This window comes from Bactrocera oleae, chromosome 2 (genome assembly GCF_042242935.1).
Source record: "Bactrocera oleae isolate idBacOlea1 chromosome 2, idBacOlea1, whole genome shotgun sequence".
NCBI classification, from domain to species: domain Eukaryota; kingdom Metazoa; phylum Arthropoda; class Insecta; order Diptera; family Tephritidae; genus Bactrocera; species Bactrocera oleae.
Window position 1 is genome coordinate 34862099 of NC_091536.1, and position 18395 is coordinate 34880493.

General features: G+C 34.3%; 1 protein-coding gene and 1 pseudogene across 13 annotated transcripts in view; one reads left to right on the forward strand and one right to left on the reverse strand.

Annotated features, from left to right (window-relative positions):
• Window positions 1-18395, reverse strand: part of nAChRalpha4 (nicotinic acetylcholine receptor alpha4) — a 946244-nt gene that overhangs the window by 215819 nt on the left and 712030 nt on the right. The window lies entirely within an intron of this gene.
• LOC138855837 (uncharacterized) lies at window positions 1968-15569 on the forward strand (annotated as a pseudogene).

Below are 18395 nucleotides of genomic sequence, written 5' to 3' on the forward strand. Positions count from 1 at the left end.
AGTTGTGAGGTTTTCTTAGAATAGGGCTGATATTCGGGAACTGGAAGAAGAGAACGACAAAATTACGTTTCAGAACGCCGAAGCGGTGGATCGCGTACTCACTCGTGTTTCAGCATTTTTCTTATAAAAAACGCAGCAATAGAGAGAAGCTGTGACAAGTGAAATTCAATATATTAGTTTTAGGAAAAGCCGCTAAATAAAATACTGTGCAAGCATAAAAAGTGTCAATTTCAATTTATACAGTCTTAACAAAGCAAGCTTGAGAATAACTCATTCGGGACTTTTTCGATATTTCGCTCTACAGTAGCAATAGCGAATTCAGCAGAGACAGAGAAATGTCCAACTCATCTGTCAAGCCTTAGCAATTGCTAAACGTCAAAAACTCATGAAAATTTAGCAAAATTAATTCTCAATTGCAAATGAAAAAACAGCATTTATGAGCTTAGAGCTAAAACATTTATTCACTTTATTTAATATTAAAAGTTTAAAAATCAGTTGTGTTAATATATCGCAAAATCACAAAAAAAATTTAAATAGTTTCTCCATATGTTTAACGGATATACATGTGTATAATATTATATATCATAATAAATTTTGGATATTTTAATTTAAATGCCAAATTATTATTATTTTGTTTGATCCGGCTACAATGGAAAATCTTATAAAAAAATTAAATTTTGAGGCGCTTTCACACTGGAACAAGTTGGTTATCCCTTAATCCCTGGTATTCGGTGCGTATTGTACGGTATCTCTGAGGATCCGCATTATCCATGAGAGTAAACATGTTGCTAAACCGATCCAGGGTTGCTCGAATCACTAACTCTGCTAGGCGAATATGATGACCGAATATTGGAACGAGAGAGCGTTGCACGAACCGAACCGGTAAGAAATGTGTGCGATTTACAAACGTTGTTCCGGACTAAGTCTATACATTATGAAATGGCAAAGCAAACTGAGTATAAATCAAGTAACAGATGTCAAATATACAAACTCCGAAAAAGTTATTACTTCCTTTAAATACACACATATTTCTAAAATAACATTTGTTATAAAAGCTATCACTATGTTTATAGTAACATTTTACATACCATACGATTTTTCCACTTTTCAGTATATTACCGAAGCGCCAATAAATGTATTGGAATAAAACCTTACACGCATAGTGCCTCTAAGGCATAGGGTGGGGCCGAATCGTGCTACAGAAATAAACCTTAATTACTTTTTTTCTGTGCGAGTAATCGACTTACTTTTTTTCGTGGAAAGCGTTTTTCGTCGAATGAATAAGCTATTACAGCCGTAGACGGGTATTTTGCAGAGCAAGCGACATCTCTTTGCTCTATAGGGTCTTAAAAGTTCCAAGAATATCCGACGTTTTCGAGCCAAATTTTGTTCAGCGTTGAGGCCACTTTATGGCTCAATGGGTACGTAAACCAGCAAAACTGTGCCGGTGAGAACGTAATCGTCAATGGCGACCTTTATCGCGCCAGGATAACAGACTACTTGATGCCTGAAATGGAAGCTCGTGATCTCGGCGAAATTTGGTTTTAACAAGACAGTTCCACTTACCCCACATCGCATCAATCAATGGATTTATTGAGAGAACACTTCGTTCTAGGTGTGGTTGTAATCTGTTATGATATTTCCGTTTTCAAGTACTTGGAGTGGTGCGTTGTTTTCGTGTATCACTTCACATTTGGCAGGCTTATTTTTTAATATGTTAATAGGGAAATTGTCTGAGTTCTTAATTTATTGTAACATATATAGTTCCCAGCATAGTTTTATATTTTTCAATAGGTGCAAAGACATTGTTACATATTGCTATCTTAGAATCTAGTAATATCTCTCCATGTTTGTATGCAAGTGGGCATATATTGAACAAGTTACATTTTATTTTTAATATTGGATATTTCTATACAGTTACAATTGCGTGGTTAAAGTAGCAGACATGTATGTCAGAGTATTCTAATATGTTTATTAAAGGTGAGTATAAAGCTTCATTGGATACTATTTGTTGAATATCCTTTAAGTTTAGAGTTCCTGCGTAGAAGTTTCCATTTTTTACAAAATTAATTGTATTAGCGACAGAGGATAGTTTGTTGTATACTCGGTCATCACTAAATCATTTTTTATAGTTTTAGGATCGAGTGTTTCTAAATTTCTTTTAAACTGTAATTTATTTTCTATTGTTGGTTTCTGTTTTCTATCAGCATATTTAATCATGTCTTAATTTCGATTAAGTCGTCGTGATTAGGTGTACCTGTAATCATTTTAAGAGCTGGCCGTAGAAGGTTAAGTGAACGTCTAGCACTAAAGATATTAGAAAGTAAGTGTGATTTAAGTGTCTCTTTTTTGTTGACTATTATTTGATCTACCGAGTTCTGTTCGAGATTGTAAGTAGATCGTACTATTTTCTCATAGGGTGCTAATATATATTTTCGAAATTTTTGCTACATGATACACTTGGATTTCAAAAGGAAGTGCAATGGTACACGTATACTGGGTCGGTTTCTATCATTACGTATTTTTTGTCCTTTAAACCAACTATACTGTCGCAGACGGTGGTGGAGGTTAAAAATATTATTTTCCTTTGTCTATGTCTTCTTTTATTGTATATTTCGCGTATTTTTGTACGTTTTTGTTTCGACAGTGTGTTTTGGAGTATATAACGTCCCCTTTTTTGTAAGTGGTACTCTTACGATTTTTATTATGGTATGAAAACACTTTGTTTTGATTAGTTTCGAGTTTTTTTTTTAATGTCAGGATACCCAGGATCAGGATTCGCTTTCAATAGTTTTGAACAGAGGTTATCCACCGATTTCATTAATTTTTACAGTGTCGGCAGAATTGCTTAATAAATTTGTCGTGAGTTTATTTGTTATAATAGCTTAAATGGTTTAGGAGATATGTACGTACATTAAACCCCTTAGAGGGCGAGGCCACTCCCATTTTTTATAACTTTTGGGCCTCAGGTGCCCTTTACTACTGTGATTCCCTGTGTCAAATTACAGTTTTATATCTTTACTTATAGCTTAGTTATGACACTTTATTGCGCAGTGGTCCGATTTCACATCATTGCATCGCTCTCTCATTCTAAACTGATTCTTACTAACTAAATAAAGCGCTTGTCTACATTAAAAATCACTTGTTTAAATAATAATAATAAATAATAGTGCTGTTTGTGGTAACTATATGTGTAGAGAATGCCGTTTAATTGTATCTGATTCTATAAATCGATTCGGACTACCTTGGGAATAAAATACATAGAACATAACTGGCTGATATGCGTCGATCTTAAAATGGTAAATTTTCTTTTGGATGAACAAGAAGTACCAAATATTCTTGTTTCATGTGCTTATGGGATAGCCGAGCTAAGACAGAGCACTGGATTAAAAAAGTTTGGCATTTGAGAGTGAATTTGGTACCGGGTAGTATGAATGTGATGAACGCCCCTCTAGTAGCCCCCTCTTCATATAAAGTTAGGTCTGATAAAACAGGTTTTTAAAGCTCTAAACAAGGATAAGGAATGCTTTAAATATATCAGCAAAATATATCCGAATTTGAGCACAAAAAAATTAAAGAATCAGGGAACTAATAAAGGATCAACATTTTAATGATTATATGACAGATAAGCAGAAATCTGTAACATTTAGACCGCTTCCCAGAAAATTTAGGCGACTTAAGTGAATAACAAGGAGAAAGCTTTCATCATGATATTCGCATTTTGGAAGAGCGATACCAAGGTCATTGGATTGCAAATATTATGGCTGATTACTGTTGGAGCATTCAAAACAAATATTCTACTCATACAAGAAAAGCACATAAAAGGAAGTTTTTTTCATGTTAAGTAAGAGCTATACCCAGGATTAGGATTCGATTGAAGAACATGTCCTCAGGGTTTTCTCCTGTGACTGACTGAATTCTTTTGTTTTATTGTCGTACGGCGTTAAAAATTTCGTCTTGCGTGAGTGGTTATGTTCCTGTGCTAGGACTTTAGCGAGTTCGATTAGGGTACTATGAGTACGCTCAACTTGACCTTTGGTTGTCGAATGAAATGTTGGTGTATCTGTATGTACAATTTGTAGTTTTTCGTATACTTGTTTCGCACATATGCTCGTGAATGTTGATTTGTTCTCTGTCATTACATACTTGGCGTTTGGGTAAATCTGTGATAATATTTCGTCAATGTATTTGTATGTATTCTTGTTACGTGGAGTTTCCCGTATGTATAAGTACTTTGAGTATTTATCAGTTGTGCTGATGTATGTGTTCCCGTTTATGTGAAATAAGTCTAAATGTATGTGTTCACCTACGTGGTTTGGTATTGGTGCGGCTCCAATTGGTTGTTTGTTTGGGCTGCGTTCGTATTTGTTTGTTAAGCAGATTTTACAACCTTGTGTTTCTTTTTTACACATTTGGCGTAAAGTTGGCCAAAAATATGTAGTGAGTATTTCTTGTGCATTATTTTTATAATTTCTATGTGCACGTCTGTGTATTTGCATTATGATTTCTTTCTGTCTGTTTATGTCTTCTGTCATTTTATGGAATAGAGTTTGTTCATGTATTTTTATAGCGTTTGTTACCTTTGGGTTTATTAACCTTTTCAGTCTATCAATTTATTCTTCTTAAGTCGAATAAAAAAGTTTGTGTCGTGAATACGAAAAAATATTTTGCGAAGAGATTTCTAAATTAGTTGAACTGTAGTTTATGACTATTTGATTTCTATATGTACTTACTTTGAGCTGAATGTTGTGAGCAACTTGAAATGTTCTTAATTTGTTGGCGAGACAATAGGTACATCAGCGACAACGTTTTGATGCCTTGGTTTATACTTGTATACTAATTTAGCGCCGTAATCTTCTATGGAGTTTTTCCATCGTTTAAGTTTAGTGTTCGGATTTTTATCCGAAATCGAAAAGATGAGTGTCTGATGGTCTGTATAAATCGTTACTCTGAGTTGTCGAATCTGAGTCTGATTGGAATAATTCAACTTGTGCTTGTAGTGCGTCTTTTATTTTTATCAAAGCCTCAAGTACTGTTTCGTCTAGATTAATTGAGACGCTTGCGCTTTGATTTTTACTTACACCACAATTGTCTCCGCGTAGAAATGTTGTTAGATTTCTTTATTGCAGCGAATTTCTGTATAAATTTCCTGTAATAACTCACTAGGCCAATAAATGATAGTGATGAGAGATAATTCTTTAGAGTTTGGATTTTATTTGGATCTACAGTTATTTTATTATATTATTATATGAAAAAAATGCGATTTCTCGTTTCAAATCTTAATATTGGCATTGTGAAGTGCGTTTACTATTGTACGAATACGTTCCATGTGTGCTTGCGAACTTGCCAATATGTTTATCGTCTACGTATCGCTGAAATATAGAAGGCCCGTTCTTTAAACCAAACGGCACCCTAAGAAACTCATACTTTGCGCCATTCAAATTAAATGAAGTTTTTTCTCTGTCCGATTTTTTTATCAAGATTTTGTGAAAACCTCACTCTAAGTCTATCGTTGTGAAAACCTTTGCTTTACCTGTGAAAACCTTTGCTTTATCTGTGATAGGATATTTATCAGTGATAGCCTGAGCGTTAAGCTTCTGAAAATGTACTACTATTCGTCTCTTAGGTTTCCCTTCGTTATCGGTACCTTTTTTTGCGACGGTCCACATTGGAGAATTGTAAGGACTTTTACTAGGTTGAATAATTTTGTTATCTAACATTTTGTCTATTTCTTATATTAGTACCCAATATAATGGGGAGATAACAATATGTTATTTGAATCCCAATACGATTTTATCGAATTTTGATTTTATTGTTGATGGATACATAGCTCATAGCTGCCACATAGCTCAAGATTTTTGAAGCAGGATTTTTGTATCATTGGCAAGAGCCATCCTGCGGGGTCGAAAAGTTACATATTTGTGTTTTTAAAACTGATCTTGACAGAAGGGACTCTGACTTTATTTTTTCTGCCAATGGAAGTGGAATGTTGGAACATTGTGAAGTTAGTGGTAGTCTTAAGACTTACCGGCCATTATTTGGTCGAGTAGTTGCGGCTTTGTAGAAGTCTTCACAATACTAATCTTCGGGGCTGTAATTGATATGAGGGGCGTTTTTCTAACTCCCTAAATTTCTTTAATTGTGAATTTAGGTATTCTTTAGAGTTTTCGCCAACTTGAGTTTTTGATTTGAAAACTGGTTCTGTAACTAGACCACTTAGAATCCAACCAAGTATAGTGTTTTGGGCTAGAAGGGTGGTTGAAATTTTTCAACACCTTCAATTATTATTCGCTGTCTAATAGAATATCTATTTGAGCGGTGATGTTGCAGTTGGGACCTGCTAGCTTTAGGTGTGAAATCTTTTGCCAATGCTTGCTATTTATGTGATAGCTTGGAAGCATGTTAGTAAGTTGCGGTTGTGTTGCGCTTTTAATAATTTTTGACGGTTGATGTATACATACCTAAACTTGCCTCTTGAGTTTGTATTTGTAACAGCTCTATTCTCGGATGTGGAGTAGGTATAATTGCTTTTATGAGCTTTAATTGATCGGAGATAATAGCTTTTGTAGCTCCATACTGGTCTAAGCAGTTTACATACTTGGCGAAAGCCAAGGTTTTAAAATTTTCTGGTAGATCTGAGGCACCAGTTTTTATTATGGCGTCATCAGCAGCTTGGAGATGACTCCAAAAATTGTAAAGATTTTTATTTTTAATCTCTAAGAGCGATTCAGAATTTTCTTGAATTCGCGATGATAAAAATCTACAGCAGTATCTTAATAAACTGTCACTTTCTGAAATAAATTTGGAAACCTGTTTTGAGCGTGTACCTCCTGCGGGTGAAGTTTGATTTTTTTCGTCATTAACCATTTTTGTTATATTATGTATTATTAATTAATATATGTGTCAAAGTCGATTAAAATTTTGTCAGTGTAAATTGATTTAAATGTAGCGATAAATAATAATTTATACCGTTTTTTAATGTTTCTTTTGTTTTGCAATACTTAATTAATTAATTTCTCTGTAAGACATTTTATTAATTTTAATTTATGTTTAATATTGTAAATATTATTTACAAAATAATATAACAATATAATTTTAAAGTTGTTAATATTTATTATTTTTAAGCTAAACATGTATAATAATATCGATAAAATAAATAAAAAATGTTATTAATTGTCAAAAAACGATTTATTTTCATACTCCTCAATACAGTTGTAGCTTATTCTATATAAAATAAATTATAAGCGTATACAACAAAACACATGATTGGTTGCTCTAATTATTAAAATATATAAAGAAATCTCAAACGAGTATACCATTTGACTATGCGAGAGTATAAAATGTTCGGTTGCATCCGAACTTAGCCCTTCCTTCCTTTTTATACTCTCGCAACCTGTTGCTACAGAGTATAATAGTTTTGTTCACCTAACGGCTGTTTGTATCACCTAAAACTAATCGAGGTAGATATAGGGTTATATACATATAAATGATCAGGATGAAGAGACGAGTTGAAATCCGGGTGACTGCCTGTCCGTCTGTCCATCTGTGCAAGCTGTAACTTGAGTAAAAATTGAGATATATTTATGAAACTTGGTACACATGTTTCTTGATACCGTAAGTTGCAGATGGGCGTAATCAGACCACTGCCAGGCCCACAAAACGCCATTAATCAAAAACAAATAAATTGCCATAACTAAGCTCCACAACAAGAAACAAGATGTAACAGCAAATACTACAGAAAATGGTGAGCTCCTTGATCTTAATTTTTCAGCTCAGCCGACCAATCGAGCATCATACATAATTCAATTTGCACCTTCTCGTTCTTCTAAGTTCCCTGGTGGAATTGTTTGCTGCTGCCTAGGAGAATTTGTGTTTAGCTTCCAATGCCGATATATAAAATAATTAATAGATTAAATTTTTTTGTAGTTTGAAATCACAGCACTTGATTTTGCTTTTATTTTAGCTATTTTTATTTATTTATTTATTTTTTTGTTTCCGAACTGGGACGCGGGACGTCGACTGCGCCAATTGTATATGGTAACTGTGGATCTTCAGGAAAAAACACTGAACTAACATGTAAGGAAGGGCTAAGTTCGGATGTAACCGAACATTTTATACTCTCGGAAAGTCAAATGGCATACTAGTTTTTGATTTCTTTGTGGATCTTGCCGCCTTGTTCTATGTTCACCGATATTTTCGGTAAAAAGCCAGCTATAGGAGCTGGGGTCTACATATTCAGTACCTAGGGGCTTGAACAGTTTTGATTCGATTTAAACAGTTTTTGGTCACAAAGTGGCATATTTTAAACGTATTATTCACGCAAAGTTTTACGCCGATATAATCATTGTTGTTTGATTTGCATTCTAGGGAAATAGGCGTGGTTGTAAACCGCTTTCGCCCGTTTTCGGGGCATTACAGAAATGAGAGTTTATAACAACGTTCTCTGACAAAATACGTATCTCCCAAGATAAATAGAAAAATTAAATACTTTGAACAAAATATACAAATGCCATTTCACATATGCATGATTACTTTTTGCCATATAAACGATTTTTATGATGAAAATTTGATAAAATATGATTTTTTTGCACAAATTCTATATTGATAAAATGTGAAAGATTATGCAAAAAATGATATTTTAATATTTTCATAATTTTCTAATTTCAATTGTTACAGAATTAATAATTTATTTATGTACGCTCTATATGTAAGTATGTAAGTACAAATACGCGTATGATATTGCAAAATAAGTAATGCATACGCAAATCTACATACATATATACAAGGTTCGTTCCAAAGTAAACAGGACTTTAAAAACAAAAAAAACAGAACGTATGGTCTTATCGGCAAAATCAATTAATTTAAAAAATAGTCTTCTTCTGCTTTAATACAGCTTTTTGCACGGTCCAAAAGAATGTCGAATGAGTGTTTTAGCTCGTTGCCCTGTATGGTCGCCAGTATGCCGGTGCAAGCCTTTTGAATGACCTCCACGTCTGCATAACGCTTTCTTCGCACAGTGCCATATCATGTGAATACGGGGAGTGGTTGATTGTTAAAATGTGATTTTTGGTCAAATAAACGGCCACAAGCGTCGATCGATGAGACGGATTATCGCATTATCGTGCAACAAACGCCAACTTCCATCTTCGCGATATTCGGGCCGAACACGTCGAATACGGCGCAACAAACGCTTCAAAACTTCAAGGTAGAATACCGCATTAACGTCTTAGCTGGGTGGAACAAATTCTTTGTGGACAATACCCCTGGAATCATAAAAACAAATCAGCATTGTCTTCACTTTTACTTCTCTAGGCGCGATTTTTTGGGTTTCATGTATGTCCTCACGACCACTTTGAAAACATTGAAACCACTCATGCACTCTGCTACGGGATAGGCAATCATCGAAATAAACTTGTCTCATCAATTGAAACGTTTCGGTAAAAGTTTTACCAATTTTAAAACAAAATTTAATGTTGGCTCTTTGTTCGAAGCTCATTTTCGCACCGATGACAAAAACATACTGACACTTAAAATGCAATAACTTCACTTCCAATATGAAATGTCATGAAATTTTTACTATAAGTCTATAAAGGATAGCAGATTCTAAAGCACTAGTCGACATATAGATGGCGAAACTAGAGTATACTTTGTCACTTTTGTACTGTTTACTGTGGAACGCACCTTGTATGCGTACAAATGTAAGTATGTGAGCCAATAGAAAAAATACAAACATTGTTATACAAAAACAACAATTCTCTCAAATAGCATAATCAGCGTCAGAAATCAATATGGCAGCCAAATTGACAAATCCTAAAGTTTTAGTAAATCACACAACAACAACATTTTCATTCATGAACGCTGGCACACATGCGATAAGCTAAGTCGTTTCATTCATAAAAGCAAACGCCTTACACATCTCCCCGAGCATGCCTTTGCCTACAAGCGTCTTTTCGCGACGATGTCAAAAGCTAGAAATCATAAATTGAACAACTTTTTTATGTTCCCTCTAGAAGGGAAAAGTGACAACCCTGCAACAGCACAACACACAGAAAAAAGTGGCAACAAAGCTTTTGTCGATTTAAAATATTTTACAGTTCTAAAATATTTTTCCGTGACTCGCAGTCCTTCGACAGACTGACTCTTTGACCAGAGAACTTAAAACAACGAGAAGGTGCAGGTTCGACAGCGAACAATTTGTAGGATTTTATCAAGGAGTTCACCTCACATGCACGAGAAACAAATAACATTTCTCGCTTTTATAACAGCGGTGAATCTGTAAACATACGCTCTCTTAACATAACTAAACGGCGAATATTGAAGAGAATATAATATGTATGCCAAACTGGGAATATTGATATGCTATTTGAAACATATTCCCTTTTATTGAACTATTATTTTTAAATTATTTTATGTTAATTCATTTTTACTTTCTTGTGAGTTATTAATAATAATTTATACATATTTTGATATATTTCTTAAAATAATTCAAGTGCTTGACACCATTATGGGGTCATAAAAGTACAGAATTGTGTTTTGCCGTCGGCATTTTCATATCATGTGTAAAAATATTTGTAAATTTGTCTACAAACATCATATGTATGTAGATATGAACACTCATTACTTCATGTGAAATCTCCGTTGACACGGTCAACCAATGATCGAAGCTTACGTTCTTCGCTTTTATGTCAAAGAGTCAATCTGTCGAAGGACTGACGCGACGACAAAGCGTCACAACATTGTGTTGTTGGTAGAAAATCCGAGATGTGCCGAAAAACAAACGAACGCTCACCGATTGTCATCGCTTCCCTTGCCGCTCTAACAGCTTTGCCTTCAAATCATTGTAGGTATGTATGTTTTTATATGAACATGCATACATATTGACAAAGATTTTTGCGAGCCACGGAACAATATTTTAGAATTGTTTGTTTGCAGGGTTGTCACTTTTCCCTTCTAGAGGGAACATCAGAAAGATGTTCAATTTATGATTTCTAGCTTTTGCCATCATCGCAAAAAGACGCTTGTAGGCAAAGGCATGCTCGGGGAGATGTGTAAGGCGTTTGCTTTTATGAATGAAATGACTTAGCTTATTGATTGTGCGCTAGCGTTCAGGAATGAAAATGTTGTTGGTGTGTGATTTACTACAAATTTAGGATTTGTCAATTTGGCTGCCATATTGATTTCTGGTGCTGATGCTATTTGAGACAATTGTTGTTTTTGTACAACAATGTTTGTATTTTGCCTATTGGCTGACGTACTTACATTTGTACGCTTAAATGTATGTAGATTTGTGTATGCATTACTTATTTTCCGCGGTCATACGCATATTTGTATATATATACTTACATATAGAGCAGTGCGCTCACATGTTTTTATTGATAATTGATAATATATTATTACAAGTATATTATATAATATAACATATTGATGTACATATGTACATACATAAATTATTAATTCTGTAACAATTAAAATAAGAAAATTATGAAAATAGTAAAATATCATTTCTTACATAATCTTTCACATTTTATCAATGTAGCATTTGTGCAAAAAAATCATATTTTATCAATTTTTCATCATAAAAATCGTTTATATGGCAAAACATAATCATGCATATGTGAAGTGGCATTTGTATTTTTTGTTTTCTCATTCATTTCATTTCATTTTTCTCTTTATGTTGGGAGATACGTAATTTGTCAGAGAACGCTGTTATAAATTCTCATTTCTGTTAAATAACAGCAAATATTACAGAAAATTTTGAACTCCTTGATCTCAAATTTTCAGCTGTGTTAGCCGTCCAATCGAGCATCATACAAAATTCAATTTGCACCTTCTCGTTCTTCTAAGTTCTTTGGTTGAAGCAGAGAACGTAAATGAACGAGAAGGTGCAAAGTGAATTTCGTATGACGCTCGATAAGATTTATCTGACCTACATTTGTCTGAGTCAGTTGGTAAGGCGTCTGTCATTTTTGTCAAAGTTTTGGAAATACATTTTTATACTCTCGCAACCTGTTGCTACAGAGTATAATAGTTTTGTTCACCTAACGGTTGTTTGTATCACCTAAAACTAATCGAGGTAGATATAGGGTTATATATATATAAATGATCAGGATGAAGAGACGAGTTGAAATCCGGGTAACTGTCTGTCCGTCCGTGCAAGCTGTAACTTGAGTAAAAATTGAGATATCTTTATGAAACTTGGTAAACATGTTTCTTGGTACCGTAAGATGGTTGGTATTGCAGATGGGCGTAATCGGACCACTGCCACGCCCACAAAACGCCATTAATCAAAAACAAATAACTTGCCATAACTAAGCTCCGCAATAAGATACAAGACTTTTATTTGGTACACAGGATCACATTAGGGAGGGGCATCTGCAGTTAAAATTTTTTTTTTAAAAGTGGGCGTGGTCCCGCCTCTAATAGGTTTAATGTGCATATCTCCTAAATCGCTAATGCTATAATAACAAAATTCACTGGAAGCAAATGCTTTTAGCACTGCTATTGACGGTGTGAAAATAGTTGAAATCGGGTGGCAACTCCGCCCACTCCCCGTATAACGGTACTGTTAAAAACTACTAAAAGCGCGATAAATCAAGCACTAAACACGCCAGAGACATTAAATTTTATCTTTGGGATGGTATGAGATGACTTTATAGGAACTGCGTTCAAATTAGACAGTGGGCGTGGCACCGCCCACTTTTAGGTGAAAACCCATATCTTGAGATCTGGTTAACCGGTTTCAACCAAATTCGGTACATAACGTTCTTTTCATATTTGTATGTTATAGTGCGAAATCGGATTACAACCACGCCTATTTCCCATATCAAATCAAGCAACAATAATTGTATCTGGAAAAAACTTTGCGTGAATGATGCGTTTAAAGTATGCCACCTTTTGGCTTAAAATTATCTAAATCGAACCAAAACTGTTCAAGCTCTTAGGTATTGAATATGTGGACCCCAGTGCCTATAGTTGACTTTTTACCGAAAATATCGGTGAATGTGTAAGATATATAATTGAAATTCGTATAATAAAATAAATAAATGAAACTCTCGATAATAGTATGTCCTTGTGGCAAAAATGGGTTGAATCGGACCGGATAGTTCCTTTAATATAAAATTTTGCCATCACCTGAAGTAATTTCCCGAGCTTTGATCCTTGCGAGGGTATAAAATGTTCGAACTTTCTTACTTGTTTCAATGTATATATAAGCTATGCCAGGTAATCTCTAGTTCGAAAGATAGAGTGGTACGAGTGTGATAAGTACACACATCGTGACCAGGAATCGCAGATAAATCTGTAGAGGGTATTAGGTGGATACATGACAGCAAAAAATACTGCACCATGATAATTTTTGATGTTAAAAATACATTTAATTCAGCGTACTAGTTTCACATAATCTAGACGTTTAGAGAGATTAAAAACCCCGGCATATTTATTACGGTCCCACAGACTGCTGTTATATGAAAGTAATGAAGGAGTCTAAAGTTACATTACAACTGGTAGAGTGCCACAAGGACCCGTGTTGGGACCGCTGTTCTGGAATAGATTCTATGACATCCTTCTGTTGAAAATAACAGGAGATGTGGGTTGCGGGTCAAAAAATCGAAGCAGGTCGGACTGCGAGCTTAAAAGATGTTAAAACAATATATGATTTGAATAAAATTCGGCAGGATCATTGAAATGCAACAGCCAACGGACGATGAATATACCGGACCATTAAAAATTATCCATATACCTAGACCCATGTATTGTATATGACACAGTTTCCGACTGGACTTGGCTGCTTTAGAATATTGCTCTAAAAGTATGCCATGACATTGGAGTAACGTGTTCCTTACTTGTATGTGGTAATGGTAAAAGCATGCTCGGCATTGTTTCTTTTTTTGTCTAAGGTATAACGCGAAAAGAACGTATTAGATAACTTAATTGCACATTGTATATTATACCCTGTGTATCGCCTGATGATACAGTTGTAGCTCAACAAAAAAGAGTTGACCGGGAAATTTCTGATTGAAATGCGAAGATTAGAACGGACCGGGGGTGGTCTCGGGTGAGGGATACTGAGCGTGCGGTATGAATCGTACATACTGTTATTAAAGGTATCCTTTAGAATATTGCAGCTTGGATAACGAAACTAAAAACAACAAAAAAACTTTTGTTTAATGCTGAAAATGTGTGAAATCGGCCTGCTTGTATTTATTAGTTATATATGGACATATGTGCTCACATTTAGTTGAAATCTCATATCTGAGGAACTATTCAAATAATTTTAACCAAATTTTAAGCACGACTTTATCTCGACATTGGTACTTATATTACATTGAGACACCGCGTCCAGCGTAGACATTACAAATGCATTGCGGGCGGTGCGGTGCGTTCAATGCGGGCAGATCACAAATTCAAACATATGTTTGCAAATTTAAATGTCCAATGTAAGCACGTTTTGCAATAATTCGTGTATTTCGAGGCCGTACGCATTGTTTGGAAATCAAAATCGTTTTGTTTTGCTCGCAATTTTGTTTGAGAAAAATATCATAGTAAAATATCAATTGAAGTTCTAATTTCAAAAAATCAAAGGAGAAGTGTTTTGTGAAATAAAAGCCATTACCGTTACAAAGATAGGGGAAGTGCTGAAAAGAATGGAACGAAGTTGCTAAACATTTTGGAATTTCAAGTAAGTAAACAGTTGAATTGTTTTATGTTATTTGTTGTAAACAATGTTTATATGATTATAATTAAAAGATGTTGCATATTTATATTTTATTAACTGAAAAGTAGTTGCAAAAATATTACGTTAAATTTTCTGCTTCACGTGGTGGGTGGTTGTTATTTCCTGAAATTACTAAGTTGCTGATTGTATTTCTCAGTTTTATATTTTGTAAAAATTACTATGCAAAGCGTTTTCCATTTCCATATCAATTATAACTATTATCTATAGAAGCAGCAGAGAATAGGATGCTAAAAGAAGTGGCGATATTTACGAGACCAGTTGAATAAGGAATTGCAAAAAATACAAAAAGGTAAATCGGGGTCTTCACAAGAGCAACCAGAAATATGTTCTGGGAAGTTAAAGTATTTCAAAAGCTTGCTTTTTCTTAAGGGAATCCTGATCCCAAAAGAAATAGATGGAAATTTGTTGACGCTGTTTGAAGATTTAACTACTGCAACTGAAGCAGATAATGAAGTGTCAAAAGCCGAAGTAAACGATACTGGATTAACTTCCGTTGAAACACGATCTTTCACCAATGCTTCGCCTGTTCGTCCAAAGAGCGAGATGTAAATGACGTGGAGGGTAAGCTTTTAGATAATTAAACCAAAAAGCTGGCTTTGCTCGAAGCATCAGAAGATGAAAATTCACTTTTTTCGAGATCACTTGATCTATGCATGAAAAAAATAGATCCGATGCGACAGCTTCGTGTAAGGGCTAAATTTCAAGATATATAATATTATTACAGAAAATGAGATCAGATCAAAATCAACAAATTAACGCATCTTCCACAATTATCCCATTCACCTGTCTTCAGCGTTTATTAACAACCGGTTCCAAATTTATGTGTTATAAATAAATAAATAATAAAAATAATGTATTGCACTGGTCTACAGTGGGTTTGTTTTCTAAGGTATAAGAATGATTTTGGATATATCGGGTTTCCCAATAGAAATAATATAATTTCTGAGTGTCCTTTCGGCAATTTTTAATATGTCTAGATCTGTAAGTTTTTTTCATTTCAGTAATGTTTACAATTTCATCATGAAAAGATATACGCAAAAACGACGTTTACAAACTATTCAATTTTATTATCAAAATAACACGGATCAACACGAAATTTGACCTCGACTTGAAAGTGTAAAATTTCTTTAGTTTAGGTCACAAATACACGGAAAAAAATATATGACCTTCCAAAGTTTGCTTTTGTGGTCAGGAAACTAATTAAACGAATTTTCTCAAAATCTGTGGTTTTAATGTTTAATTTAAGATAGAACTACATAGATAAATGTATTTATCATTTTTATTAAGTTTCACTATTCAAATAACTCATCGGCGAAAATTTTTCTAATTTGTTGACCAACAAAAATCCCAGCTTTAACCTTTGATTCTGATAATTTCGGAAAAAATTTTCTTAAGTATTCAAAAGCTTCTGAAGTTTGATCGAGTTTTTTCACGAATTGTTTCATCAATCCCAACTTAATATGGAGAGGTGGCATTAACACTTTTTCTGCTTTCACAATAGAACTGAATTTTAAGTTTTGTTTCCCGATACAAAATTCGGTTCTTTCAGGCCAAGACCGTTGAATGTAGTGCTTAGCATCCGCTCTGCTGTCCCTTAGCACAGATAGCACGGAAACTTGGTATATCCACTCTGTAATCCTATTAAAAATCCGACCATTTTAAAATCACCAATCAACTGCCAATTGTCATACTTTACTGCGTCAAGCAAGATTTTTACACTATCATAATTTGCTTTCATATGTACCGAGTGAGCAATTGGAAGGGATGGAAATTTATTTCCGTAGTGTAATAAAACGGATTTCAAGCTTTTGGTAGAGCTGTAGATGAATAAGCGCCATTCGCTAGGAATACAAGATATGCCAATTTCTTCAAACATACCTTTGATGTCATTGCAAAAACAAAGTCCATCTTCTTTTGGAAAAACGTTGAAAATGTAATAAAATATCATCAAGCAAATTTCACTGTTTCAACAGAGAGCCTAAAAGTTCTGCTTTATTTTTGGGTAAATTTCTCTTATTAGGTCATCATAATCTTCTGTAGTAATGAGATGGTATTTTGGTTGCTCTGGGGTAGGTAAAAACTCTTTATCGGAATTACTTTTATATGAACTCCGAGATGAGTTACTTTTTTGAGATAGATTCTTTGGTGGCTCAGGCACTGGTCGAGTCAGGTCATGTGGAATTAGAGCAGAAGAAGATGGAAGGTCAGGATATTCGACAGGTTTTCCATTTTTACCTATACGTCGTTTACTCGGGTTAAAAATACAAAAGTAGGCTTCATGGACATGGTTTCTTTGTTCACGCCAAATTCTTGGTGTCGTAAACTTCATAGACCTTTTTTCACCTCGATACCAGTCTAAACTATAGAATTTAAATCAATTTCTATTACAGTAGATTCGCCGCTCAATTCAAAATCGCTCACCGTCCAAACATATTTTACAATAACCACAAGCAACATGTGGAGTCCATGATTTATCTTGATTTCGAACAGTACAGTCAAAATATGCTTCATAGGCATCGCAGAGAACTTGACATGACTTTAACTCATATTTAGTGTCTCTAACTGTCATAAATTCACCACATATAATGTATAACAAAATGTATCAGCATCGTATTTACACTTTCTCGTATTTACACTTTTAACGTTTTCTGGATATGTACGAAACACCTGATCGTTATTTATCACTTGAGTGCCATCTGGAGGAACTCTCTGAATATAAAAAATTAACTTTAATCTCGCGGTATTTTTGAATGCATTAAAACTAATTAAAATTTTTAAAAAATTGAATAAAGTGTATTATTATTATAACTATGGCAAAAGCAAACTTTATACCAAAAAAAAGTATTTTCTTTTCGTTTTTGTGTCTAAATACTCGAAAAATCATAGTATAAAGTTTAGGACAAACAACAATTATTTTTTTGTTGACCCGTTATAATTGTTCTCCAATTGCAAGTTTTCGTGCGCTTTTGCCCTTTTATGGTCGTAATAATCGTTTACCTGTGCTCGCTATTCGTCCAATAAATAAGCAACACCGTCGATTCTGGTGCGAAGAAAATTCACAAATTATTCATGAACAATCATTGCATTCACCTAAATTGACAGTTTGGTGTGGTTTTTGGTCTGGTGGAATCATCGGTCGTACTTCTTTTGAAATGAAACTGGTGACACCGCCTCATATGGTCGAAATTGGAAAAAGTTGATCTTGACAACATCTGGTGCCATACAGCACGTGCAACAACCCAATTATTGCGAGAAAAGTTTGGAGATTCGATAATTTCAAGAAATTGTGGCATTTAATGGCCTCCAAAAAGTTGTGATTTAACACCATTATACCACTTCTTGTGGGGTTATAAACAATAAACAAGACTCTTTTCAAGCTTTAGAAGTCAATATTGAACATGCTATACATGACATACGATTTGATTTAGTGGAAAAAGTACTCTAAAATTGGGTTCATCCAATTCGTTCCTGCAAAAGATGTCGTGGAGGCCATTTGAATGATGTTATATTAACTTAACTGTATCGATTGTACTTCATATTAAATATTCAACACTTCAATTTCCTTAACAATTACTGTGTTTTGTTTTGGAAAAAATTCATAACACTCTTATTGGAAAATCCTTTATTTGTGCCCACAGTTCATGAAACATGTCATGACATG